At 37.6% G+C, this 21712-nt stretch overlaps 2 long non-coding RNA genes across 2 annotated transcripts; both read right to left on the bottom strand.

Moving 5' to 3' along the window:
• Positions 1-3145: 3145 nt before the first annotated feature.
• LOC119723818 lies at positions 3146-6634 on the bottom strand. The gene is made up of 5 exons (XR_005270581.1): positions 6512-6634; positions 5518-5532; positions 4425-4445; positions 3731-3852; positions 3146-3595 (listed from the first exon to the last, which is right to left on the bottom strand). It is a non-coding gene; the product is annotated as an uncharacterized LOC119723818 (long non-coding RNA).
• A 698-nt stretch (positions 6635-7332) lies between these two features.
• LOC119723811 lies at positions 7333-13085 on the bottom strand. The gene is made up of 3 exons (XR_005270579.1): positions 13026-13085; positions 12157-12165; positions 7333-8372 (listed from the first exon to the last, which is right to left on the bottom strand). It is a non-coding gene; the product is annotated as an uncharacterized LOC119723811 (long non-coding RNA).
• Between the last annotated feature and the right edge of the window lie 8627 nt (positions 13086-21712).

Here is a 21712-nt window from a genome sequence, read left to right as displayed (position 1 = left end):
AAAGTGTTTAAGACCAGCCAACGGGTCTGTATCAACCGTTAAAAACTGGCCACGTGACGGGCTTTCAACCAATAGGCATGGGTAAACTGTCTTAGGTATTTATGAATGCGTATTAAAGCAAGTCATAACAAAATGAACGTTTGAATTGGGAAGTGCCAAATTAAAAGCTATTTTGAAGGGTGGTTTGAATGTATTGTATTTTTGGTGATTTTGGTACTTAGGGTGATCTTTGGTATTTTTAGTGAGCCAGTGAATGTGTCCCACCTCCGAACTGCAAATCAAGGTCCCTAATTTCAAAATCATAATCGCCGGCTGTTCTGTGTGTTTTGATTTAATACAATGTTTGATTCATAATTAAACATGTTTTCAGTTGTAAGTTGAATAATGTCAGAAGGAAAAACTAAATCATGAACGTTTCTTGAGCGTCATAGTAGTTAACATTGTTGTTATAGTTAATATTTTTTTTGTTATGCTCGTTAATTTGTAACCTCAATTCGTCAAACTAGAAAAAAAAATTCCAAATTTTGCGATTTGTCGCAAATGGAAATTATTAAGTATTATGTCATCAAACAGCAGAATCTTGAAGAACAACAGCGGAATCAAATAGCAGAATATTGAAGCAGAATCACAAATTTACTAGTGGTTATCCCAACATACCATTATTACTGGCAACCTTACTGTGAAAACGGGAGCTATCATACCATACATTTTCCTTGTTTCCAAGTCGTTAAAATTTACCTTTACAATGTAGTCTTAACAAATCCAGGTAAATGTCATCCATAATATCCGTCCCGAATAGTCCTAAATTCACAACACACCGGCACAGCTGCATTCTGCGCTACATCATACGACCCATTTTTCACCTATGTGGTAAAGCTAAGGCCAGGGCTGATATGTAGTTCATAATTGCATTTCGTTTCATTTGTAAGGGATCTATATATCATATTGTTGGCGAACGACGAACTCTAAAATGGACTAACAGTGTGAAGTTTATAAACCAATTTAATGTATGTTTTATCTAAGCACAGTCTACAGTCTACCTATAGGCCTACTGGGTACAACTAAATCTTCTCATTGTTTGTTTGTTTGTCGTCTCATCATTTTAGTAATTGTCGTCCATGTTGCAACAGTCTTGTCTTATTCGGTCACACGAGTTAAAGTTACGTTTTCATTGCACATTTTATATTATTTTTTGGTGCTGTACAATAATTCAATCCTCTACTTCTTTTCGGCAGCTGGTAGTCTATACTTATGTAATAGGCACTAAAAGCAGATGTAGCTAAAATAGTACAACATAATTATTTGAAAGCAAATTATTATACACAATTATGGTTAAATTCGTTCCGAAGTTTCAGAAAGCTGCTAGTGACGTTTAGAAATCAACTGAAATCAAATAAAATCGTACCACTTTGAAAAGGTGGGATACCCCTCAATAGTTAACATCTCCAAACTGGGCTTGTATGTGAATACCAATTAGACCAACATGCTGTGCGTACAATATGAACCGGGCTCAATGACGGATCAAATGTGGTAGTTTGGGTGGTTTTCATTTGAGGCCCATAGGTTTCAAAAAATGTATTACCCCCACACGGCTTTCGGTTTGCAGAGTCCGAAACATGCATTCCATTCTGGCGCCCTTCTTGGTAACCACTTAATGAAGACGACAGGGGCAGTCGCTTTTGTTCAGCCAGACAGTTTAGTTTTCAATTGTTTGTCAATTATTTTTCGAAGCCCACCGCCTCCCCTTACTACCACCTGTTCAGGTATAATTGTGCGTTGACAGCAGCACCACAACTACCTTCGACTTGAATACCCAACCGCCCCTTTGGATCATCCTGATTCCGCCACCGTCTAATCCAAAATGTCTGAGTAAACTTGTCAAGGTATATATGGTTTACGATAGATAAAACAGTATTGTATCTGGTTTTGTCCTACTTGGGATTATTTCCAACACTTTGAACCCGAAGTACTTTGTTTTCAATTTTGTAAACATTTTATTGTATAAAGAGCATCCAGATCCACATTTAAGGAGCAACACGAACCCTTTCATAAAACACGGTGCATCTAATTTGATAAACCACTGCAAGCCATTCAGACAAGTGCCTGAATTTTGATATGAAAAAAAAAAGGTTGTACAAATGTCCGGATTGAAAAACTGACAGACAGAACGCAGTCTAACAGTTTCAACAGACCTATCGGCTCCCAACGGAAACGATAGAACAAATGAATAGTTTGTCAATTTACTGAGGGACTACAGAATCATTGGGGTGATGTTTTGTTTGCTGTTAAGACCGGGATAACTATGTTGTTTATGTGAGATCAAATTTGTTAAAATGAAGAAGTTGCTTGATTTTTTGTTCTGATTGGGCAATGCAATGAAATTCTGGTTCTTTTCCAGAACGAAAAAAATCTTGGAAAGAAACTTGTGCAACGAATATGTCTAATTTGCAAGCTGTTGCTTCAAACAACATAGGCCTCAGTTTTGGTGCAGAAGACACCCCTCCCCCTAAAAATGCCCCTATGGCAGGTCAAGGTACTTCTCGACGTTTGTAAGCTTGAAATATAAGGGGCTCTCAAGTTATACTAGCGCGTGTAAGTGTAAATTTACTCACGTAAGTCTCTTTTGCGAGTTTGTTCGGCTCTAAGGCCAGTATGCCTACCATGATCTATCCGAAAAACCCCTTTGAGGCTAAACCATCGTCAGTATCCACACACCCACTTGGGGAAAAATGTGAATGCTCAAAACAGCCCAAGTCTAAAACAGGTTGTTTATGGCTTGCTGTTCTACCATATATTGACATTTTGTACTATGAAACGCACTTTTTACCAAACAAGTGTTTGCCACAAAAACATTGTTTGTGCCAAAAACGCATGTATGTTCGGGCCTATGTATTATATATGAACCATATGGAGCGGAATTACCAAGCTACACCCTCTACCATGCCAGCACCATACCATTTTTTTCATGTACAGTCAGTGACCATTCCATGCATGTGCCATAGGGGAATATGGAACCAATCTCAAATTAATCTTCCCTTTTCATCAACAAAAAAATGATTGAAACTTAAAATATTTTCATTCATCTCAAAGAAAAAAGAAAAGTTCTTCATTCATCTCAAAAAAAAGGAAAGTTCTATCATTAAACATTTACATTTAAAAAAAAAAAAAAAATAGGAAAACTGACTAAAGGGAACAGCATGATTCAGATACGAACCAATCCTCTCCTATCTGAAAAACACTTTTGCTATTGCCCATTCTAGTCACTTCACCATGTACTCCATAATAAAGAGTCATAAGTTGTTTTTTTTATGAGTTGTGACCGCGCAAATTTGTAGCGGACACTGAGAAAACTACTCACTATACAATATTTTCCGGACGAAAATTAAAAACAAATTTCTTCAGTCTTCGTGCTTTACACTCGTTTTTGAAAACATAAAGCTACATTTGATACCATTTTTTAAATTCATATCCTGGCGGAAAGTGCTAAATCTTGCCAAAGGGAAAGTGTGTCTTCATCACCGGGAGTGGCCATGTGGTGTGGGGATTTTCAAAGAAAACCTAACAGCTGAAATAATGTCCGTGCTGTATTTAGCGCCTGTAACGAAAGAAACAAAAAGGAACAACAAATGACAATTTGACGTCATTATTAATAAATAAATATTTCAAAACTGCTGCAAAGCCCGCATGTGCCACTACTGTTATTTGCACAGACAAGGTCTGGTTTATTTACCTCCGATTCTGATTTAGCTCCTCTGGAGTGTTCTGGTCTTTCCGTTGAAGAAAATCAGTAAGCCACCTCTTGTTCATGAAGTCTATTCGGTCCTTTTGCCTGCTTCTGCTTCCTTGGTTAGCCTGTAGTGGACACAAACAAGATTAATCAATTACGCCCTCCATCGCTTTTTACAGGTCAATAGCGCCACCTATTGACTTTGTTAATTTTATTACCTCCTCCAAGGAATTTCTTTTTTTATAGGCGTTTATTAATTGGTTGGTTGGTTTGTCTGTTAACAAGATAACTCCAAAAGGTATGGACAAATTTGCATGAAATCAATTTTAGGTTTGGTCCTTGGTACAAGTATAAATCCATTAGATTTTGGAAGTGACCCGGATCTGGGTCTGGATCTGGCCTGTTTTTAATAAAGGACTCCTCACCATTTATGCGAGTGTTTCTTTTGGGTGTACTGACAATATGGCGGGGAATTGTTTAGCCTTGGCGGAGGGTTGCGCTCTATGAGTGTTTTTTTTGTTTTATAAGGATTGTATTTAGATCCTTATCATTGCAATTGAGATTTCCTTTTTGCGACCAACACGTTTTAAAAAATGTACATGCCTTTATGCATTTTTTATGGGGGGGGGGGCTACTATGTCTAGGATACATCAGCATTCCTTTAATTTATGCAGAGCAACATTTTTAATGAACTTACCTTCTGCCAATCCCGCATTCCCTACAAGTTAGTGGAATTCAGGAAAGAAAAAAACGCGAATAGTTAGTGGAAAAATGCAACCTTCACAGTACAAAATACGTATTTGTATTATATAACAAACCAACACTTGAATTTTTGGTTATGAAGAATTTGAAGAGGCTGCATATGTACCTCAAAATGGATGTGAAATGTGTTACAATATATATCCACGATATAACTATTATGAAGCATTTAAGATCACGGTGGGTCTTGTTAAACAGTGTGAGTAAAAAAGAAAGTGACCGAATTAGAAGAAAAAGAAAAAAGAAGAAAAAATGCGTGGCTCACTGCATTTCATGAAAATAACGTAGGGAAAGCATACATGTTATTGACTAGAAACTGTGAAAACGTTATGTAATTTGCATACTTTATTCCCAAGATTTGGAATTCAATGAAACATGGATGTTTTCCCACCTTCATGAATGAACGAACATTTGCAAAGAAAAAAAAGCCACAAATCGACTCCATATTTCAGGGGGAAAATTTGACTTGTCTCTCATAATTAAAATACAACATCAGACAGTAAAAAATAATGTTTCAGTCTTGACTCAAATGAACAAAATCTTATTTGTATTTGAATGTCCGTGTGTACTCTGTAATTCTCACTCAGCTCATTAGATTTAGATGACATTCCATGGACAGCTTTTAAAATGTTTTAGTAATTCTTTTCTTCAGATGAGTGAAGAACATGCTTTTTAATATACACTTCATTTGTGCATTTAATTGGATTGCCTTCAAATATATATACAATCATTAATCCAGGTCACTTTCTTTTTGACTCACCCTGTATTCTCTCGTTATAATGAGCTCCAACAGTCTCACATGATCCTTGAATATTCCGTGACTCTCAAAACAGAGCATGCGTAGTCGGACGATTGGCAAGAATCAGTGATCAACTAAGAGCAAAAGCCTTACCCGTTCATGACATACGATCGATAATGGTACTTGACTTCATTTGCAAAGATGGTGTTTGCATTAAGGTAATAAGAACATGCATGTTGACCTGCAAACAGCTAAATATTGTGTTCATGAAGTACAATGTCTTTACACTTACGGAGAAGTCACAGTTCTGGTCATCAGACAAGCAGCATCATTGCAGCAAAAGAGAATAAACAATCAAAAAAAAAACAATTGAAATGTACGGTAATAATGCAGTTTTCTCCAAGCAATCGTTGAGCTTTGTAACCGGCAATAAAACAGTGTCACCTTTTGACAAAATCACGGACCTATAACAATAATAATAGCATGTTAGCTATGTCCAGCTGTTGTTTACAAGTATTTAATTCAATGTTACAGCTGTTTTCTATTCTCATGTAGCTGTGATGTAGTATTATTGTTTAATAATAATTCAAATCTTACAAGTTTGATATTGATTTGAAGGCACGTAAAATGAAAAGAGCCCTTTTAACAACACTTTTAAATTGTGTTTAGCAATTAGACACTATCTTCTCATGTAGCTGTGGTGTAGTATTATTGTTTAATAATAATTCAAATCTTACAAGTTTAATATTGAATTGAAGGCACGTAAAATGAAAAGAGCCCTTTTAACAACACTTTTAAACTGTGTTGAGCAAATAGACACTATCTTCTTGCTATCACTTTGCAAACATATTTAGATGCATGACAGAGCACTCTTACAGCATGTGACCAATTACTTAACATCACCGTTCTATAGCACTTATCCATCCTTCCTCTTTACATGTTTAGTACTTAAACATTTTTACAAAGTGATAGCAAGAAAGTGTTTAAAATTTGCTAAAACCCTTTTTGCCGTGAAATGTTTAGCTCGTTGATTGACAAGCTCTGCAATAAACCATTAGAGCAGCTACGGGTAGAACGATCAATAACATTCAAACTTTACCAAACAAAATAACGAAAACAATCTGGACTGGAACATAATAATTTTATATTCAAGCAACATACTTTATATACATCAGCAGCTATCATTCACGTTATGAAGACATTTAACCTAATACTAAAAAAGATACAAGCCTGCTCAGGTCCGATGCTTAACATGTCAATAATGTAAACAATAAAAAGTAGCTTACCCTTGTATCCACCTATATCAGAGACGTCGGCGCCAAAGCAACAAATGCACGGAATGAAAATGAAATGGCACATAAATTACTTGTTAAAGTAGCACATTGATTAAACAACTTTGGATTGCTTAGTGTTGACTTGTATCATATCACAACTGTTTACAAAAAAATACATTTAATAAGTGAATTAATCTGTGCTTAGTCGGTTTTAAACACTATGTTTAAGACCGGTTCGAGTCTGGATGGGTTGTAATTATCAGCATCCAGACTCCAACCGGTCTTAAACATAGTGTTTAATACCGGCCAATCCCATTATTCCCATTAATAAATACCTTTTCGGTGAAAAAATACTTTTCGGTCCAGAAGTCAAAACAAGTCAAAAATGTTAATTTCCAACGATTTTGTTCAACAATTTTACTTCAAGTTTTTCGAGATACTCCTCTAGAATAGGCACTTTACATTTCTTCGATTGAAGTAAGAATTGCTTATAGATAAATACAAGTCTATTAATAGCTCACCTGGCACATCTACTCCATCGTATCAGTAAGCATAAAAATGGATAGAAGTAAGTATTAATAAACAAATATTAAGTAACGAGAAAGGTTCTTTGTCTTAAGTGATTTATTGTGCATCTTTGTTCGTATTCTTGAATGAACTTTGTTCATTACTTCATGTTTTTCAATGAAGACACCCAGCAAAAGCTGCAAACGACCTCAACGGACTCATTATTGGCCAAATGTAGCCGTCGTATTATAATATAAAAATAGGATTCTCATAAGTATCAGTTCTGCTTTTTTTTTTAAAGCAATAAGTCATCTCTATATAAAAAATACAACAAAATGTATCAAAACAATAAGTAAAAATATAGCTTATACTCACCATCTGTTGCATTCAATTTTTGCAGAGAGAGCAGCAATAAAACATAATAAACCCGAACGGTGGTTAGCATTGTTAAAGAATACCATATAAATGAATAACACACAGTAGGGACAAATCCGAATTAACATACTCATAATATATGAGATGCATAGTCTACGAAACTCTAATTTCGGGAAGATGCAGTTCAAAGTACGAATTAACAAATCGACACAGCACTGAGACATAACGAAGTGCGCTTTGTTTACACAACTGCGCTTCCTTATGGGAGCCAGTTTGGGACGAGAGCTACAAGCTCAACAACAAAGCGTGACGTCAATATGTCTCAGGTCTATTAAATAACAACATGCATTCAATCGAATATGATATCTCAACAAATACTGGAATTTATTCATACCAATACATTTTTGATTTAGTTAACATGCTTAACATAGAACGCACAATACAGGCGTGCAAACTATTTGAAACACAACATGTATCAAAGAAAAGTAAGAGTGATTTGGCTCCACTGAATGTGTGGAAACTGACTATTTTGGAGCATTTCTAATATGGATATTTCTATTCAATTGATTCCAAATTAAGGCATTCATTTTCCATGTGATATCCTTTCAAACCAGGAAATGCAATCATTAAATAAATACATCAAAATTCACTTAATTAGAAAAGTGGCTGAGGAAAGGGAGCATAAAAATAGGGAAAACTACACTCAACAGAAACAACATGCATATTCAGAAAATTAAATTTGAACAATTCATAAGGACTGAAAAAAAAACTGAAAAGGAAGAATATGAATCAAACCAAAAGAAAGGAAAAATGTGCCACGCAAACGTATAGATGAGTGTCAGTATTCGTTTGATTGACACTTTCTACCATCAAACAACCTTGACATATTTCACTGTAAGGGGCTTTAAATATCATAAAGTTTTCCGATTGAAATTCAAAGATGTTATTCAAAACACAAAGATGACAGCAATGTTGTACTTACCCTACCACCCTGTTAATAAGCAAGAAAAGTAAAAGCAAAAATACTAATCAGTAGACTTATCGGTACCGTCAAAATTGAACTTTAGGGTTTGTTTAAGATTTTATTACAAATACAAAGTCAGTCGTGACGTCAGTCCTAGGAGCAACGTCACAACATATAGACCTTAAACATGGTATCGACCTTACTAATGAACTGAACTGAACTCTTGTTTAATCATAATAATCGGCATGTTATAAAAAGACGTTGTGTAAAGTGTTTCTTGTTCGCTTTATGGATTTTTTTTTACAGGACTTTGTGTTATTTTGATATGTAAGCGCGACCGTGACGAAAGTCCGTTTTGTTCAACTTAATATTTGTTCGGATTCCTTTGGTTTGAAAGAAAGTAATGGAATTTCAGCTTGCGCAGGTACAGCTTGACGAAGATATCAAATTAGGAATTGTATGGCCTTGTGCAGGGCTTTCACTCTTACGTCTTATCCAATCGCGCCTCTGATGTCAATGACCGCTGTTCGTCAATTTCATTTCCTTAAAATCGCAGAATTCTGGGATTCGCGGGATGAAAGACACCCCATGCCTACTCTTTTTTCCGAAGAACCTTTGCATTGTTGACGCTTGAGTCCTATTCATTGTTCGGAGCGGCAATCAAACCTTTGGGCAAAGTCCTTATTGCCGCTAGAGAGATGACAACCTCCCAAATCCACACATTTATGCTGTTTTTTAATCTCCACCCTGTGGTTTCCGCCGTCAGAGGGCCTAAGGTGACCTCCCTCATGTCATTCTGGTAAAAAATAATACAATTACCGCGGCATGGTCTCCTATGAGATCTGTTGTACTGGGCGTATTAGCACAAATTTCCGCAGGCGTGAATCGGTCATGCCGGCGCTCAGGGATATATAACACGACTCACCGCTCTCAACATCTCCCAATAATATAACGCGATTTTTTATATCCAAAAAAAAAAACCCGGAAAAAAAAATGGATTTTCCTTAACATTGAGAAAAGCCGTGGGCCTACATTAATGGGTCAAACTTCGAAAATGAAACATGAGTAACAAACAGTCTGAAAAAAATACAACATAGAGCTAGAAAATACTCAGAGAGCGCAAACCTACGCCAAGGCTGAACAATTCCCCGCCATATTGTCAGTACACCCAAAATAATTATTCGCATATCCGCTGGACTTCCACATTTAATTGCACATTTCAAATGTCAACTGGATGCTCATTATTCTGAATTTATCGAAAAATAGCAATGTTGGCCGCTTTATATCGTTAGTTATCAAATAAAACAAATCCTTAAAATCTAACATTTTGTAGTCTACATGTATATGACTGTGTCGGTCTACCTCTCCATGCCCCCCCCCCCCCATTGTATAATATGGTCTAGTCTATTGACCTGTGTGGTTAGATTAGGTGGGTGATAAGAAATACAGGGTCACCGAGTCAGTGCACGCACACGAAGCTGCTCAGTTGTACACAGAGGTTCATGGTCCCTACACATAACATATTTGCACATACAAAATGGGGAAAAATCCTTTAAAAAAATCCTGCATGCAGACTCAGATCCGGATCACTTTCAAAATCTAATCGATGTGTACTTGTTCCAAGGGCCACCCCTAAAACAAATTTCACAAAAATTCTTCCATAACTTTTTGAGTTATCCTGTTCACAGACAAACCAAGCAACCAACCAACCAACCAACCAACCAACAAACAAACAAACTAACAAACAAACAAACCAACGCCAATGAAACCCCCCTTGGTGGAGGTAATAATGAGCAAATTTGACTTTACACTCTTTTGCATTAGTCGACTGAAAATGTGAAGCTTTGCAGCAATTTAAACCTAACACCAAATTATTATCTAGTTGGCCAAATGACGGCTGGATAGTAATTATTCAAGACAATTTTTTCTTAATATCAGCATGAGGTCTTTTTACATAATAAAACCTATCAATCTAAATTCGCTGTCGAACTGTGTCATTTCTGTTGATCAAGCTCTTCAGGATAATTGGAAATACAAACGTTAAATTGGTAATAAATTCATTACTGTGACGACATGCGAAATGACCATACACGTCAGGAACTTGCGCTATCTTTCTATCTTCTTGGTGTATCAATTACATGCTAATGAAATGACAATAAGTCCTTTCATCACTCGTCAAAACGATCTCACCTTAATTGTTCATAAACACTAATTATAAGATCAAGGTCATAATAACCGTATAATTTCGTTTGAAGCTCCACCAGCTATTATTCTGATTAAGCTCAAGGCTCCTGATCTACTGAAACGTGTGAGTGATTAACAACGCAATCAGTTACTGCCAAGTAATAACTCCAAGGACGATGACATGTTGTACACTCTAAAAACTGAAGAGTTGAATTCAACACTTACATGTGTTCGGTCAGTGCAACAATTTGAAAGTGTTAAAATCCATCATTTTAAATGTTAAATCCAACACTTAAAATGTTAATTCAACATTTTAAATGTTGATTATGTTGATTCAACACTTTCAAAGTGTTAAAGGTGAAAAATGTTGAATCAACACTTTACAACATTTAAAATGTTGAATTAACATTGTAAGTGTTGGCTTTAACATTTAAAATGCTGGATTTAACACTTTCAAAGTGTTGCACTGACCGAACACATGAAAGTGTTGAATTTAACACTTCAGTTTTTAGAGTGAACATGCCTTGGCAGTCCACAACGTGTACACATTATGTGCATCTTTAACTTGGAATTGAACCTGTATTTATTAGATTCAAATATAGCTATTCCAGTGTAGTATAATTGTGAAAATATAAAAATAAAAAAAAAAACGCTTACAATCAAACTTTGTTATTAAATGGATTCTCTTTAATGTATCTCAAATATCTTAGACACCTTTGAAAAGCATGATCCTTGATTTATAATTATCTTCATGAGAAACGATTGTTTTTTGTCAAAACGCTATTCATTTTATGACAAAATGCCGTCGTTTTCAACTTTCAAAGTGAAGCTACCCGAATCTGTCGTTTAAAGAACCCTTAGATTACATGGGATGAGTGAAAAAATTATGTCAACTTACTGTTTTTTGACCAAGAATACCAAAATATAGTAAAGCGCCCTCTTGTGGTCACCGCAGTACAATCAAATGACGTCATCTTATAGCTAACTGACCACACATTCCTACACGATTTTAAGAAAATCAGCCAGCGCATTAGAATCGCGGCACAATCCCCCCCCCCCCCCCATCTGTCTTGAGAAGACGCAAAATAATCCGGTCCAGTTATAGGGTTAGTGGGGTAGTATTGTGAACAGGACGTTTTTTTTCATAGCGACGGTTTGTTCCGAACCATCCAATGTATTGTTACAGAATTCCTTTTCCCAAAATCATTAAGTAAGCCATATCATAATAGTTTTGCAGTTTTCTAACGCTGAATATACAGCAGTGGCGTAGCCAGGAATTTTTCAGTGGGTGGGTGGGGGGGGGGGGGGCGCTGGGGGGGGGGGGGGGCTGGTACATTTCATGGGGGGGGGGCGTCATGTAGATCAATTATCAATTATGTGCTGTGTTTTATCATTCAATGTTGAACAGAAGTGTTGTGAAATCTTCCAAAAATAATACCTCTCTTTATAAAGAGCCATTACGGATACACTCGTACGCGTCAGTCCCTCTGTCTTTGTCTTTGTAGATTGGTTTATAATTAGCCAGTTATCGGAAATCTAATTATGACTACGTTGTTCCTTGACATGGTCCACTACTTTACAATGTTAGTGAAAATACATAAGAAAGAAGGAGGCACGGATTACTTACTATATCAGTCTGTTTGCACATCCGGGCAAGCAATGGTGAGGAAACAAAAATATTGATTTTAAGTTCAAATTCTATTTGATAAACACGTTTATACATTTGTATTGATACACTTGTTTCAACCACAAGATAATAATAATAGTAATAATAGTGGATATTTATAAAGCGCACGTATCCACCACGACTGGTGCTCAAGGCGCTACATCATTATTACCCCTGCTCATTGGGAACATGAAACATTCCAAATACCATCTCAGCTTCCTGGGGAGTATACAGCTCGATGCAGCCTGTTAGGCGCAAGGAAGCTAATTCAATCACAATAACCATCTCTGCCCTCACAGGTACCCATTTACTCCTGGGTGGAGAGAAGCAATGAGCGACAAAGTGCCTTGCCCAAGGGCACATGCACCATGACCCCGCCAGGACTCGAACCCACAACCTGCAGCTTTACCCGCAGACCACGAATCAGTGCTCTTAACCACGAGGCAACAGTATATACAACAATAATGTCATGTAATAACATGGTAATGTGCATTAAAAACATATCAACTCTAGTACTTGGCAAAGCTTGATAATAGACAAACATCTTGCATTAACATCTCGTTAGTTCAGTCGACTCCCGTTAGTGCGAAATCGTATAGGACGAAATTCCAGTTATAACGAACACATATCTTCGGTGCCGTTAAAATTGTGCACGTTTCTATGCGGAAAAATTTGCTGAAACAAAATTGATAAGTACGAATTTTCTGTTATAACGAAAGGTTTTGGCGACCCCTGGCGTGTAAAACTATTGTTTGAACGTTGCTCATAATACGGGGGTGTGTAACAATAACTAAAGACTCATTCAATTAGATAATTTTTGATAATCTTACCTGCTTTTGCCGTTTTTGAGTGTTGTCTTTTAGCCAAGGCAACGACCTACCATGAACTGTAAAGACAAAAAAAGAAAGAACAATTTCAAAGTATGACCTTGCACCGTAATAAGAACAGATTAACGAATATTGTGACACACAGGCGGATCTTGGGGTTCAACGGGGCCATGTTCGCCATCAAGAAAAACATCGATTTCTTAAATCGATGTTTTTTTAACATGTTCCCTTCCCTCTACCATTTCGTGAAAGTATTGATAGAAGAAATGCCAAGAAAATAAGAGGTAAGAGAGCCGCAAACATTTAAATATGTCTTTCCCAAACTGCACTAATTTGTAACCTTCAGTGGTAATTGTACTTAAGAAACATGTATTATATTGCATGCACTTAAGAAACAATATATCCCAAGTCCACAATAAATCGATTTCCCCAATAATTTTGTCTGAAAAATTTCCCCCCAAAACAAGACAAGACACGTAGAATGTCTTTTGTCTTCTGAAGGGACTTTCGCTGAGATGATGTTTTTAGGCACAGAGCCAAAAACAAATATACGGATATCGAATATACTTTGAGTAATAGAAAGTTATCGGTGGCAGTTCGGTGTAAATGAATGAACATTATTAACACAATGTATCCACACACAAAAAAGCCGTATATGCGCCCTTCATTGACGCATTTTCATTTAAAAAATGAGCCCATTTTCATTTTGAAATCTTCAGGCGGACGTGAACAATAAATCACCCTCATACATCCTAATGACGAAGAGCGAACAGGTGAACGCTATGACAAGCCAATATGCACTTATGTGGGATCATTACGCCATAGCACAATCAAATAAACGGCAGTAAAAATCCGCCACAATGACTTTAGTTCACCGTAATTACGCCATCAACCACTCGATAAAAAGTACTTTGCTACAGCAGGAGATCACTATACGCAAATTACGGGAAAAATGATAGTGTAATGACATTCATCAAAACTGCAATAGACCGAATCCATTAGACCCGCCCACTGAGTACGTACATGGGCAAAACATGCGCCCCTTCAATGCTGCACTGCACATTCCAGAAATGCCTGACGGACTTTCTGTACGCATGACGAAGATTAATCACTTTTGTGATTGGTCCAAAATTTATTAGGTCTAACGGGGCGGGATTGGTATATGTTACAAGTATTGACTGCGAGTGGTGTCGTCAAACTAGCCTCCCGATATCCACGCAGCGTTATACTTTGAACGATTCATGCTTCACCGAGGGAGGCTACTTTTACTACAGCACGTTAATTCTGCTCGATTTTAAGAAATAATTGATTGGTGTAATTCAATTTCTATATGAAAATAAGTTAATTGAACTTATACTTGTACTTTTACACACGACACCTTCATGAAATGTTTGAACCCAACTCTGTTGCGCATGGGAACTAAAATGCGCAACGCACACACATCACCCGTATGCATGCGTGTACAAACACTGCCTTGTGGGGTACCGGAACAATGGGAGGTACCCCACAAGGAATGCCCATCGACTTGCGGGGTACCGTTTTGGTACCCCACAAGTTTTTCACAAAATAGATATATGGATTTTACTCAAAAACTAGGAATTTCCAAGGTGGGTTGATCAGTCGCAAATGGAAGAGTTTTAGAAAAGGGATGTTAAATCCGAATTGCAGCCCAGGAAATTAACTGTGGTTAAAATAAGAGCATTTTGACATAAGTGTGCGACGTTGCAAAATTTTAGTACACGAGAACAAAGGAAGTACCCCACTTCTATGCCTATGTAAGCGTGTGTGTGCTCACACACTTGTACTTGCTACATTGGTTTCTATGCGTATATTAGTTTTGTTTTCAGACAAAGGGCAGTCGTTGTATAGCTTTTTGGCTGTACACAGCAAAAGAGTAAAATAACGAAAGCGACGTGCCTTGCTCTCGGCCAATCAAGATACAGGTCATGTGTAATAAGTTTGAGGGCAGGTGAGCAATGATTGCACAAATATCACTGAACGGATTGGTTCATAGTAATCGTCGCAAGTATCCAGACAGGAACATTTATTTCCATAGAGGTGACCACTTTTCAAGAATAAAATTAAAAAGGGCGAAATTAGAAATTTAAAGTATTGTTACTTGTTCAAAAGCAGGCTTTATACAGTAAAATACTTCAATTATGCATGCTTAGTATACTTAATCATTATGCTCCCACTAAGTGAAAATAAACAGATATTTAAGACACTGAATATATGCATTTTTACCTATGAAGTGAATTCCGCAATACTATTGCTTTACAACATCTGAGCTTCTTGCATAATTCATTTATGGAGGTTGATTTAAACGATTTGTTTCAATAACAAGTCCATTCAAATCAAAACTACGCAAAGCCATAAGCTAGTTATTTTTCTGCCAATAACACACTGGTTCAAAATGCGCTGATCTACGGTGTTATACTTTGGTTGCCACATTATAAATTTGGAGCCGGATCGGGAAAGTCCCCATGTTTTCCCCCAATGGTTTTTTGTGGTTTTTTTCGCCCATCCTGTTATCAGTAATTCATGCCTTATACTTCAGTGTTTAAAATGAACTTGTGTTGTGTATATAGCTCTAGCTTCATTTCTGTAACATTTATGAAATACTTGTATTAGTAAATATTACTAAATATTAATATCACAAATGCACGTTCACTTAACATTATCTAATAATTTGTAATTTATGCGTGGCCCCAGTGGAAACCATTTTCAAACTGTTTTAAACTGGGTACAGATATGGAATACAAAAATACAGAATTAAATAAACAAGGTTATGGAAATTACTCGTAAAAATGGAAGAGATTATGACACTTGCACATACTGGCCCACGACAACAGTTTACAAGTTGAAGTCACCAGATCTAACTGTTCTAACAATGGAACATGAACTGCAAAATGTGTAGTGGTTTAGTAGCGACAGGGTGCGCAATTACGCAAACTATGAAGGGAAAAGAAGTTAGATAAAGAAATTCTAAAAGCAAGGATTCTCGAGCCATCTTGTGGGTAATACTCTCGTGCATTACTATGGTCGTGAAGATTACGTTATTCGCATTAAATAAAGTACCTTCTAGTCTGCAGGAGTTTTTTCTTTAGTTGTAGATTGTCAACAGAGAATCAACTGTGATACCACGAAAAACAAAAAGAGATTGCTTGCGAGTACGGCGCAGGGCCGGCTGTCCAAGCAAAGATTGACATCGCTAAATTGCAATATTTGACGGGCCATATACATCCCAAGCAATATCGACACTCACCGAAGTGGCAGCTGATCGAAATGAATCCCTACTAGGTAATTGCTACCCTAGCGACGAGGACCTGCTTCCGGAACGCTTGACAACTTCATTGAATTTTAAGCGGGGGAGAGAGAGATAAGATGACCGCTGATCATTTTGTCTGCATCGTGGTTTTCCTAGATTGATCGTTTTTACTGTTCTTGGTCTCAATCTTTCACTAATTAGGTAAATTTATGTGGCCAGTGATATGCTTATTGTGTTGCTTTTAAAAACACTTGCACGTCATGACATTTCTGATATTTTAAAACGGGGCAGGTACGAATCCGCATGGTCAGGCCGATTTTTTTATTTAAACGTTCCGTATTTCGTATTTCCATTTGCCTATAATGCATAATGGGGAATATCTATTTTGTAAAAAAATTAATAAAATTGTATCAGCTGGTGATACTTCAAAATGGTTTCAAGTTACAAAACCTAATGTTTCCATACATTTTTCCATGCATTTCAAAGGTAAAAAGATGTGTCAAAATCGATGATGTACTTTGTGATACCGCAATCATTTAGATGAACATGGTTAATGAAGCTGCCGCAATTTCATTCGACTTTGTAATGTTAAAAAAACGAATGACTTCGATATCGTTTCCAAAACTGTTGGTGATATGAAGAGGGTTAGTTGCAGTGGATTTCCTATGGGATCGGTTACCGCCGCAACCTCCACTCATTTTAATTAATGTGTCAATCACCTGCGTTTAATTAGTAACACACCGTGAGTTGTTTGGGGACTAAGCCGGCACTCATGTCTCCCCCTCCGGCGCTCCCGGTCAAAAAGTCGCTCTACTCAACGAAGTAAATTTGCTAAACACATTGCTCTTCCTGGCAGGGAAAATGAGAGAGCGGCCGGTTTTAAGAATAGACGATGCCGATCGTTAGACGAAGCACCCTTCTGGTTCAACACAAGGGCTCTCGAATTGGTTTCAAGACGAAAGCTTTCCGGTAAATAAATCAATACACAGGGGATGCCAAAGTTTTGATTTGATGTGTTCACATGCAGCTTACCAAAAATACAGCAGCAACAGCTTGCTGTCAGTGGAATTCGTGACGGGGGAGGCTGTGTCCGGGTAGTCCTCTCGACTGCATGGACATATATTGATCTGTTTAGTCACGCTGACGTGGGATATAGTCAGTGATGTTATAACGGAGTCCTGTTTTGAAGGCCGAGTAGACTGTTGGTAATATGGCGAAGTGTCATCTGGTCGTTGAACCGGGCCCGTAGCTGCTCTACAAGAGACGTTCAACTGATATCGGGGGACGATTTCCGCGAGAGGCGACATTACTTCAGACGAAATAAGTAACTTAGACAAGCACAAGACGATTGTACAACTGGAGCAAATAGCTGAGGTTCGGTGCATAACATGGACATTAGGTGTGGCAGGAGGAAGAAGGGAGTACACACGTATAGCCACCAGAAGTACTACCCCTGCTCATTGGGCCCACAACATATCCCCACAACAAAGTGCCATAAGGCTTGGCAGTATTCAGTACGATGCGGACGTTTCGTCGGAATTCTGCAACAACACTTACCAAACTACATTATACTAGATTCCAATCATACTAGGATTTCAACGAGTACCTGTTTCACTAAGCAAAAATCGCACAGACTTGATTGAACAAACACTTTGGGGTTATTCGGACTGGCTTTCCACCTCCATTCATACTTTGTTCTACAAACGCATGTCTTTTGATAATATCGAGTTTATTGGATCAATTGAATGAATCTCCTTTCATGGACAAGATTTAGCCTAGCCTGAAAGTTGGTGCCAGAGCCCACAAACTTCTATTCCTTACTTTTTTCCCGAATGGCTATTCACTGGAAGTATTGTTATGCATGTGGCGTACACAAGGGCAAGATTTAACCCATTCATTAGCCAATTATATGTTATCCTATACAATAGTACTGCCCGGCTCACACGTGACATTCAGTGAGTCAGTCGGTGAGATAGGCACCAATAGGACCCTAAAGGCCGGCCCTCTTGGATCAGCTTTTTTTTTTTTTTTTAACAAAAGCTTTCCTTTAGACAGCTGCTTGGACAAAAATAAGACTTATTGATAGACCTAAAGATTCGCCTGAATTTAAATTGAGATAGAATTCCAGCCTACAAAACTAAACAATATCTTGTTCTTACCGATTGACTTTACCTAACACGGGTGCCTTTTTCATTAGAGGCACACAAAGTCACTATCCGGGGCAATCTGTGTAGTTGGTCTCCCTTTTAATGAAGTTTTTCATTTCTCCTAAAATGCAAATTTGAGCAGGGCGGTCTGCCGAGTACGCGGGCAAGAAAAGAATAGTTTCAGATTTCTCAACAAAGTTCAGATGGTGTTTCTCCCATGAAACATGAGGCTCGTGGCTTCCGGTGCAAGACTAAAGACTCTCTGCTGTGTCTTTTCTGGTGGAGTCACTTCAGCTGACGGATAAATCAAATAACATAAGGTTGGCGCGTCCTATTTGATCTGCTAGTACTGTGAGCTTATTTTTTTTTAATTCTTTCGCAATCTACGTGGGCTACAAGCAAACATTTTGCGGCATCCACAGCAATTATCCGTGATAAGTATTGTCCAATTTAATCATATACGTCAATCGGAACAGAAGTTTGTTAAATAAACCCAACGTCACATTACTTGAAGTCCCACTGTCATCATCATCATCATTATCATAATCATCATCATTAAGGTAACATTCATTTTCCCCCACCACCATTGTCATCAGGGCTTAGACACAACGCTGACGTGGGCATGTTGCTTTCTTCTTCCTCTTATTTCTGTGCTCCCCACACAGAACAAATACCAGCTCTGGGATGACATTATAACACTGTCTTTGGTTCATCACGGTTGACTGAACTGCCAAACATCTCCGGCACTCTAATTATTCCCTGATTATCTTGAGAGTGAGAAACCAAAATGAGGAGAATTTAAACCAGAATGATGCGGCAAGAAAAAGAAATCAATATTCCGTCAGCGGGAAAACCTTGTTAGCTTAAAGGTGGGATTCATGAAAGGTGAAATTAAATTATCTTATTTCCCTCCGCAAGGGAATGCCAGAATTCGACTTTGACGGCAGTTAAACATTTCCGCAAGGTTGGCAAACATTTTGTCTTCGCTGAATTCAGCCGTTCAATCGGAAGAGGTGCTTTATATATTTCGGTCGGTTGGAGCCTCTTCAAACGAAAACACCTGAGGCCTAAAGCAACCGAAACCAGAAAACTGGCAACATCGACTGGGATACGGAAAAGAGAAGTCTCACGAAATCTCTGGGGTTGTATTTATTATGTATTACCTCCGCCAAGGAAGTTGTGTTTTCATCGGCGTTGGTTACTTCGTTTGTTTGTTGGTTGGTTTGTCTGTTAACAAGATAACTCCAAAATACAGATTTGCATGAACAAAAATGTTTAGGGGTGGTCCTTGGTACAAGTACAAATCGATTAGATTTTGGAAGTGAACCGGATCTGGGTCTGGATCCATGATATTTTTTTGTATAGGATTCTTCACCATTTATGCGACTATTTCTTTTGGGTATACTGACAACATGGCGGAGAATTGTCTAGCCTTGCGCTCTCTGAGTGCTTTCTAGTTTTACCTTTTTTAGCTATTGAATAAAGAATTAAATTCCCTTTAAGGTAAATGGAATTGTAGCTCAGAAATCGAAGAGAGGGAAAAGAATAATGGAAGGCATGGAAAGTCCACTTCAGGACCGACCACATTACAAAAACAAGTCCCTTCCCGAAAAGAACCCCATTTAAAACAAGTTGAGAACAAAAGCAGAATTGTATACAATCCAATTGGGGATTTGAGATTTGAAACGTCTTAAATTGAACACCGCGTATGGTGAAGTCGGCGTTCACAACAGGGCGGAACTTAAGCTGGTTACTTATTCAAAGATATATAGGTTAAGTACAACTGACATCATCGTGGATTGTATTGCACCGAGGGAGATTTTTATGTCAAGGTTGTTTACAAACAGAGACGTCAAAACGGTTAGGCATTGACATTAACATCAAATACAATCTGGATTAATGGCATGCACGTCATACTGCAAGTGAATGCAATTATTAGTAAGATTTACTACAATGGGCTGAAAATCAGGTTATTGTGTCAATCATTATAGATTTGATTGGTTGGGGTTCTCTTATTACATATATGGCCTAACTTAGTTCACACAATAATGGAAAAGTTGATATCATCAATGAGAGATGTTATGTATTGAAATTTACGATAGGGAGTATTGCGAGTCACAAGGCTACAATGGTAATACATGTCAGTGAAGACGGCCTGGATAGAAAGGTAAAATAATCATTACGGGTACATCGTTAGCATAATGGTACGATGTTGATAATAAGTTTGTTTATGAAACACCGTAGGCAAATTTTGACATGAAACCTTCGATAATTATTCATAAAGACTAAATCTGAAGGAAATACATATATGTCTTTGGGATTATTCCTTTTGACATTTGTTCGTACAATGATGAAAAAAAATCCTTTATTCAAGAACCATTGAAACATTGAATCATGTTATAACAATCCACATCCGATCCTTACTTAAATACTTCATTTTACCAGTCCACACGAGCTCGAGCACTCTTCACACGATCCCAACAGCAAACCACCTGCCTGATGACGTCATCGGCAATTTTGGCGCGAAAAAGCCATCCACCGAAAACCGCCGTCAATATTTGTAGTTTTCCAAGGAAACGTCTAACAAAACGGTTGCTGTGCGAGGAGAATTGCTGACTATTGATTAATTTTGCGGGTTGAATGGTCACGAATAAAGCTGGCATTTTTTTGATTGGGAAAAATCAGTGGGGAAAAATGAATGTTGGTATTTGTGTCTTCAACAGGTTGGAACGATGTTGCTCTTTTACAAGTAAACCACCGTATACAGTTGAAAAGCGTCAACAATTCTATTTCAGACTATATGCGGCTCATCTGTGATGAGAATCAAATGATTTTACAAAAGTGTCAGATTGTAAGAATGTAGCCTATTAATTATTATTCATAACTGAGAGTTTACCCGTTCCCATTGGTCGAGAGCCCGTCACGTGGCCGATCTTAAACGTATGATAAACACATGGCTGTCACATGATATTTGGACTCCTATGAAATCCAGTGCCTTTTACCGTTTAATTGGTTGAACGTTCAGAATCCTCACGTAGGCATGCGCAATACTTCCAGTGAGTCTGTATTTCCTTTTATCAGACTTACATGTTTCGACCCAAATTCGGCAGAAAAAGCGTTTCTTCCAATCACAAAAAAAGAGTAGTTCTAGGTTACTGCAAAAGTCTCCTCAACTACTTCCAAAATGCAAGAATCGCTGTATATCCAGATTGAAAAATGTTGTATGAATCTGACGATAAAATGCCAGAACATAAAATGGTGTACTTAAATGCTTA

The sequence above is a fragment of the Patiria miniata genome, unplaced genomic scaffold (assembly GCF_015706575.1).
Source record: "Patiria miniata isolate m_02_andy unplaced genomic scaffold, ASM1570657v1 HiC_scaffold_1, whole genome shotgun sequence".
NCBI classification, from domain to species: Eukaryota; Metazoa; Echinodermata; class Asteroidea; order Valvatida; family Asterinidae; genus Patiria; species Patiria miniata.
Note: the sequence above shows the minus strand (reverse complement) of the source record. Positions and strands in the feature narration are given on the sequence as shown.